The sequence below is a fragment of the Electrophorus electricus genome, unplaced genomic scaffold, assembly GCF_041902795.1.
Source record: "Electrophorus electricus isolate QZ-2024a unplaced genomic scaffold, ASM4190279v1 Scaffold93, whole genome shotgun sequence".
Classification (NCBI taxonomy): domain Eukaryota; kingdom Metazoa; phylum Chordata; class Actinopteri; order Gymnotiformes; family Gymnotidae; genus Electrophorus; species Electrophorus electricus.
This window is the reverse complement of record NW_027658810.1, coordinates 40,001-47,500: the sequence shown is the minus strand read 5'-3', so window position 1 is coordinate 47,500 and position 7,500 is coordinate 40,001.

The following is a 7,500-nucleotide window of genomic DNA, read 5'->3' as shown; positions in this document are numbered from 1 at the left end:
ACTTTGCTGGGCATGAATGTGTTTGAACTCTTGGGCCTGGAAGTCTGGTAGTAGTAGTATGATTTAAAGGCACAAAGTGATTGAAGTGTGCCCAGGCCCAGAGCTACTTTGCTGGGCATGACTGTGTTTGACCTCTTGGGCCTGGAAGTCTGGTGGTAGTAGTAGTATGATTTAAAGGCACAAAGTGATTGAAGTGTGCCCAGGCCCAGAGCTACTTTGCTGGGCATGAATGTGTTTGAACTCTTGGGCCTGGAAGTCTGGTAGTAGTAGTAGTAGTAGTAGTAGTAGTAGTAGTAGTAGTAGTAGTATGATTTAAAGGTACAAAGTGAATGAAGTGTGCCCAGGCCCAGAGCTACTTTGCTGGGCATGACTGTGTTTGACCTCTTGGCTCTGGAAGTCTATTTCTAGGCTTATATAAAGGGTCAAACTTCTTGAAGTGTGCCCAGGCCCAGAGCTACTTTGCTGGGCATGACTGTGTTTGACCTCTGGGGCCTGGAAGTCTGGTAGTAGTAGTATGATTTAAAGGCACAAAGTGATTGAAGTGTGCCCAGGCCCAGAGCTACTTTGCTGGGCATGACTGTGTTTGACCTCTTGGGCCTGGAAGTCTGGTAGTAGTAGTAGTAGTAGTAGTAGTAGTAGTAGTAGTAGTATGATTTAAAGGTACAAAGTGAATGAAGTGTGCCCAGGCCCAGAGCTACTTTGCTGGGCATGACTGTGTTTGACGTCTTGGGCCTGGAAGTCTGGTAGTAGTAGTATGATTTAAAGGTACAAAGTGAATGAAGTGTGCCCAGGCCCAGAGCTACTTTGCTGGGCATGACTGTGTTTGACCTCTTGGCTCTGGAAGTCTATTTCTAGGCTTATATAAAGGGTCAAACTTCTTGAAGTGTGCCCAGGCCCAGAGCTACTTTGCTGGGCATGACTGTGTTTGACCTCTGGGGCCTGGAAGTCTGGTAGTAGTAGTATGATTTAAAGGCACAAAGTGATTGAAGTGTGCCCAGGCCCAGAGCTACTTTGCTGGGCATGAATGTGTTTGAACTCTTGGGCCTGGAAGTCTATTTCTAGGCTTATATAAAGGGTCAAACTTCTTGAAGTGTGCCCAGGCCCAGAGCTACTTTGCTGGGCATGACTGTGTTTGACCTCTTGGGCCTGGAAGTCTGGTAGTAGTAGTAGTAGTAGTAGTAGTAGTAGTAGTAGTAGTAGTAGTATGATTTAAAGGTACAAAGTGAATGAAGTGTGCCCAGGCCCACAGCTACTTTGCTGGGCATGACTGTGTTTGACCTCTTGGGCCTGAAAGTCTATTTCTAGGCTTATATAAAGGGTCAAACTTCTTGAAGTGTGCCCAGGCCCAGAGCTACTTTGCTGGGCATGACTGTGTTTGACCTCTGGGGCCTGGAAGTCTGGTAGTAGTAGTATGATTTAAAGACACAAAGTGATTGAAGTGTGCCCAGGCCCAGAGCTACTTTGCTGGGCATGAATGTGTTTGAACTCTTGGGCCTGGAAGTCTGGTAGTAGTAGTATGATTTAAAGGTACAAAGTGAATGAAGTGTGCCCAGGCCCAGAGCTACTTTGCTGTGCATGACTGTGTTTGACCTCTTGGCTCTGGAAGTCTATTTCTAGGCTTATATAAAGGGTCAAACTTCTTGAAGTGTGCCCAGGCCCAGAGCTACTTTGCTGGGCATGACTGTGTTTGACCTCTGGGGCCTGGAAGTCTGGTAGTAGTAGTATGATTTAAAGGCACAAAGTGATTGAAGTGTGCCCAGGCCCAGAGCTACTTTGCTGGGCATGATTCTGTGACCTCTTGGGTCTGGAAATGTGGTACTTTGAAGGATTAAAAGAGTGAAACGGTCTGAAGTGTGCGCAGGTGTAAAGCAACCTTGCTAGGCATGAAGGTGTGACCTCCAGGGCCTGGAAGTCTGGTGGTAGTAGTAGTATGATTTAAAGGCACAAAGTGATTGAAGTGTGCCCAGGCCCAGAGCTACTTTGCTGGGCATGACTGTGTTTGACCTCTTGGGCCTGGAAGTCTGGTGGTAGTAGTAGTATGATTTAAAGGCACAAAGTGATTGAAGTGTGCCCAGGCCCAGAGCTACTTTGCTGGGCATGACTGTGTTTGACCTCTTGGCTCTGGAAGTCTATTTCTAGGCTTATATAAAGGGTCAAACTTCTTGAAGTGTGCCCAGGCCCAGAGCTACTTTGCTGGGCATGACTGTGTTTGACCTCTGGGGCCTGGAAGTCTGGTAGTAGTAGTATGATTTAAAGGCACAAAGTGATTGAAGTGTGCCCAGGCCCAGAGCTACTTTGCTGGGCATGAATGTGTTTGAACTCTTGGGCCTGGAAGTCTATTTCTAGGCTTATATAAAGGGTCAAACTTCTTGAAGTGTGCCCAGGCCCAGAGCTACTTTGCTGGGCATGACTGTGTTTGACCTCTTGGGCCTGGAAGTCTGGTAGTAGTAGTAGTAGTAGTAGTAGTAGTAGTAGTAGTAGTAGTAGTAGTATGATTTAAAGGTACAAAGTGAATGAAGTGTGCCCAGGCCCACAGCTACTTTGCTGGGCATGACTGTGTTTGACCTCTTGGGCCTGAAAGTCTATTTCTAGGCTTATATAAAGGGTCAAACTTCTTGAAGTGTGCCCAGGCCCAGAGCTACTTTGCTGGGCATGACTGTGTTTGACCTCTGGGGCCTGGAAGTCTGGTAGTAGTAGTATGATTTAAAGACACAAAGTGATTGAAGTGTGCCCAGGCCCAGAGCTACTTTGCTGGGCATGAATGTGTTTGAACTCTTGGGCCTGGAAGTCTGGTAGTAGTAGTATGATTTAAAGGTACAAAGTGAATGAAGTGTGCCCAGGCCCAGAGCTACTTTGCTGTGCATGACTGTGTTTGACCTCTTGGCTCTGGAAGTCTATTTCTAGGCTTATATAAAGGGTCAAACTTCTTGAAGTGTGCCCAGGCCCAGAGCTACTTTGCTGGGCATGACTGTGTTTGACCTCTGGGGCCTGGAAGTCTGGTAGTAGTAGTATGATTTAAAGGCACAAAGTGATTGAAGTGTGCCCAGGCCCAGAGCTACTTTGCTGGGCATGATTCTGTGACCTCTTGGGTCTGGAAATGTGGTACTTTGAAGGATTAAAAGAGTGAAACGGTCTGAAGTGTGCGCAGGTGTAAAGCAACCTTGCTAGGCATGAAGGTGTGACCTCCAGGGCCTGGAAGTCTGGTGGTAGTAGTAGTATGATTTAAAGGCACAAAGTGATTGAAGTGTGCCCAGGCCCAGAGCTACTTTGCTGGGCATGACTGTGTTTGACCTCTTGGGCCTGGAAGTCTGGTGGTAGTAGTAGTATGATTTAAAGGCACAAAGTGATTGAAGTGTGCCCAGGCCCAGAGCTACTTTGCTGGGCATGACTGTGTTTGACCTCTTGGCTCTGGAAGTCTATTTCTAGGCTTATATAAAGGGTCAAACTTCTTGAAGTGTGCCCAGGCCCAGAGCTACTTTGCTGGGCATGACTGTGTTTGACCTCTGGGGCCTGGAAGTCTGGTAGTAGTAGTATGATTTAAAGGCACAAAGTGATTGAAGTGTGCCCAGGCCCAGAGCTACTTTGCTGGGCATGAATGTGTTTGAACTCTTGGGCCTGGAAGTCTATTTCTAGGCTTATATAAAGGGTCAAACTTCTTGAAGTGTGCCCAGGCCCAGAGCTACTTTGCTGGGCATGACTGTGTTTGACCTCTTGGGCCTGGAAGTCTGGTAGTAGTAGTAGTAGTAGTAGTAGTAGTAGTAGTAGTAGTAGTAGTATGATTTAAAGGTACAAAGTGAATGAAGTGTGCCCAGGCCCACAGCTACTTTGCTGGGCATGACTGTGTTTGACCTCTTGGGCCTGAAAGTCTATTTCTAGGCTTATATAAAGGGTCAAACTTCTTGAAGTGTGCCCAGGCCCAGAGCTACTTTGCTGGGCATGACTGTGTTTGACCTCTGGGGCCTGGAAGTCTGGTAGTAGTAGTATGATTTAAAGACACAAAGTGATTGAAGTGTGCCCAGGCCCAGAGCTACTTTGCTGGGCATGAATGTGTTTGAACTCTTGGGCCTGGAAGTCTGGTAGTAGTAGTATGATTTAAAGGTACAAAGTGAATGAAGTGTGCCCAGGCCCAGAGCTACTTTGCTGTGCATGACTGTGTTTGACCTCTTGGCTCTGGAAGTCTATTTCTAGGCTTATATAAAGAGTCAAACTTCTTGAAGTGTGCCCAGGCCCAGAGCTACTTTGCTGGGCATGACTGTGTTTGACCTCTGGGGCCTGGAAGTCTGGTAGTAGTAGTATGATTTAAAGGCACAAAGTGATTGAAGTGTGCCCAGGCCCAGAGCTACTTTGCTGGGCATGATTCTGTGACCTCTTGGGTCTGGAAATGTGGTACTTTGAAGGATTAAAAGAGTGAAACGGTCTGAAGTGTGCGCAGGTGTAAAGCAACCTTGCTAGGCATGAAGGTGTGACCTCCAGGGCCTGGAAGTCTGGTGGTAGTAGTAGTATGATTTAAAGGCACAAAGTGATTGAAGTGTGCCCAGGCCCAGAGCTACTTTGCTGGGCATGACTGTGTTTGACCTCTTGGGCCTGGAAGTCTGGTGGTAGTAGTAGTATGATTTAAAGGCACAAAGTGATTGAAGTGTGCCCAGGCCCAGAGCTACTTTGCTGGGCATGAATGTGTTTGAACTCTTGGGCCTGGAAGTCTATTTCTAGGCTTATATAAAGGGTCAAACATCTTGAAGTGTGCCCAGGCCCAGAGCTACTTTGCTGTGCATGACTGTGGTTGACCTCTTGGCCCTGGAAGTCTGGTGGTAGTAGTAGTATGATTTAAAGGCACAAAGTGAATGAAGTGTGCCCAGGCCCAGAGCTACTTTGCTGGGCATGAATGTGTTTGAACTCTTGGGCCTGGAAGTCTGGTAGTAGTAGTAGTAGTAGTAGTAGTAGTAGTAGTAGTATGATTTAAAGGCACAAAGTGCTTGAAGTGTGCCCAGGCCCAGAGCTACTTTGCTGTGCATGACTGTGTTTGACCTCTTGGCTCTGGAAGTCTATTTCTAGGCTTATATAAAGGGTCAAACTTCTTGAAGTGTGCCCAGGCCCAGAGCTACTTTGCTGTGTATGACTGTGTGACCTCTTGGCCCTGGAATTCTGGTGGTAGTAGTAGTATGATTTAAAGGCACAAAGTGAATGAAGTGTGCCCAGGCCCAGAGCTACTTTGCTGGGCATGACTGTGTTTGACCTCTTGGGCCTGGAAGTCTGGTAGTAGTAGTATGATTTAAAGGCACAAAGTGATTGAAGTGTGCCCAGGCCCAGAGCTACTTTGCTGGGCATGAATGTGTTTGAACTCTTGGGCCTGGAAGTCTATTTCTAGGCTTATATAAAGGGACAAACTTCTTGAAGTGTGCCCAGGCCCAGAGCTACTTTGCTGTGTATGACTGTGTGACCTCTTGGCCCTGGAATTCTGGTGGTAGTAGTAGTAGTAGTAGTATGATTTAAAGGTACAAAGTGAATGAAGTGTGCCCAGGCCCAGAGCCAGGCCTGGGCAGCAGGGGGCGCTCCTGGCCATGCCCAGCGAGTTTCGTGCGAATCGGACCTGGTCCGGAAGAGATACGAAGGGAAAACTCATTACTCGTCGGGGTGGCACATCCAGGCTCTCGACCCTCCCAAAGCGTCCGACCAGGGTGCACCCTGCCGGGCATGGTTAGCCGCCAGCCCCCTTCCTGGAGGTCTGGTTGGCACGGGGTTTTGATTTTTCGGTTTCATATCTCTGGGCTCCTTGGGAGCAGAAAGTCGGTTGAGGGCCCTTTGGAAAGAGCCGGGGCTGCCGTTTAACGCTGTCCAAGCGGCAGGCGAAGCGCACCCACCGTTTTTACGCTATGATTTTTTAAAACCGCCGGGGCGGCAAACACAGGGCCGGTCGGGTTTGAAGACGAATATCTCTTCGGCCCTTGGGAGGAGAGAAGCAGCGCGGGTCACCTTTGAACGCGCTCGCTGCCAGGAACGTCTGGCGTAAAAGTTTCGTGGGAATCGGACGTTCCTAGGCTGAGAAGCGAGCGCCCGCCCTCGGGCGGTCGGGGGCCCCTTTCTCATTCCCCGTCTGGGCTAAAAATACGAGGTCGGACCCGATGGACTCGGGAGACTGGAGAGTACCAGGGAGACCCTGGAAGCAGGCGACCCGACCCACGCTTCGCTGTCTCCTCGGCCCTCGGGAGTAGAAGCGCGGGGACGGTGGCGTGGGCAGCAGGGGGCGCTCCTGGCCATGCCCAGCGAGTTTCGTGCGAATCGGACCTGGTCCGGAAGAGATACGAAGGGAAAACTCATTACTCGTCGGGGTGGCACATCCAGGCTCTCGACCCTCCCAAAGCGTCCGACCAGGGTGCACCCTGCCGGGCATGGTTAGCCGCCAGCCCCCTTCCTGGAGGTCTGGTTGGCACGGGGTTTTGATTTTTCGGTTTCATATCTCTGGGCTCCTTGGGAGCAGAAAGTCGGTTGAGGGCCCTTTGGAAAGAGCCGGGGCTGCCGTTTAACGCTGTCCAAGCGGCAGGCGAAGCGCACCCACCGTTTTTACGCTATGATTTTTTAAAACCGCCGGGGCGGCAAACACAGGGCCGGTCGGGTTTGAAGACGAATATCTCTTCGGCCCTTGGGAGGAGAGAAGCAGCGCGGGTCACCTTTGAACGCGCTCGCTGCCAGGAACGTCTGGCGTAAAAGTTTCGTGGGAATCGGACGTTCCTAGGCTGAGAAGCGAGCGCCCGCCCTCGGGCGGTCGGGGGCCCCTTTCTCATTCCCCGTCTGGGCTAAAAATACGAGGTCGGACCCGATGGACTCGGGAGACTGGAGAGTACCAGGGAGACCCTGGAAGCAGGCGACCCGACCCACGCTTCGCTGTCTCCTCGGCCCTCGGGAGTAGAAGCGCGGGGACGGTGGCGTGGGCAGCAGGGGGCGCTCCTGGCCATGCCCAGCGAGTTTCGTGCGAATCGGACCTGGTCCGGAAGAGATACGAAGGGAAAACTCATTACTCGTCGGGGTGGCACATCCAGGCTCTCGACCCTCCCAAAGTGTCCGACCAGGGTGCACCCTGCCGGGCTAAGAGAACAGCCAGGTGAACCCTGGAGGTTCCGAACTCCAGACCCCTGGACCCGACGGCTCAGTCCGCCTCAGGTGCACTACAGAGGTCCTCGGGCTGTCCCTGAGTGCATTAAAACGGAAATCAGAATTACTCCCCCGGGTGGCACTTCCAGGCTCTCGACCCTCCCAAAGTGTCCGACCAGGGTGCACCCTGCTGGGCATGGTTAGCCGCCAGCCCCCTTCCTGGAGGTCTGGTTGGCACGGGGTTTTGCAAATAGGTCCCGTCGGGTATATGGGAGAGCAAAGAGAATCAATGGGGTCCAAGCACTAAATTCATCCAGTGGCGTTCTCTGGAAGCCCAAGGGGAGTCCGAGGGGTGTTCGGCCGGCAAGGGGAGCTCTCCCTCGGACACATGATCAAACGCCTGTCCCCTACCGG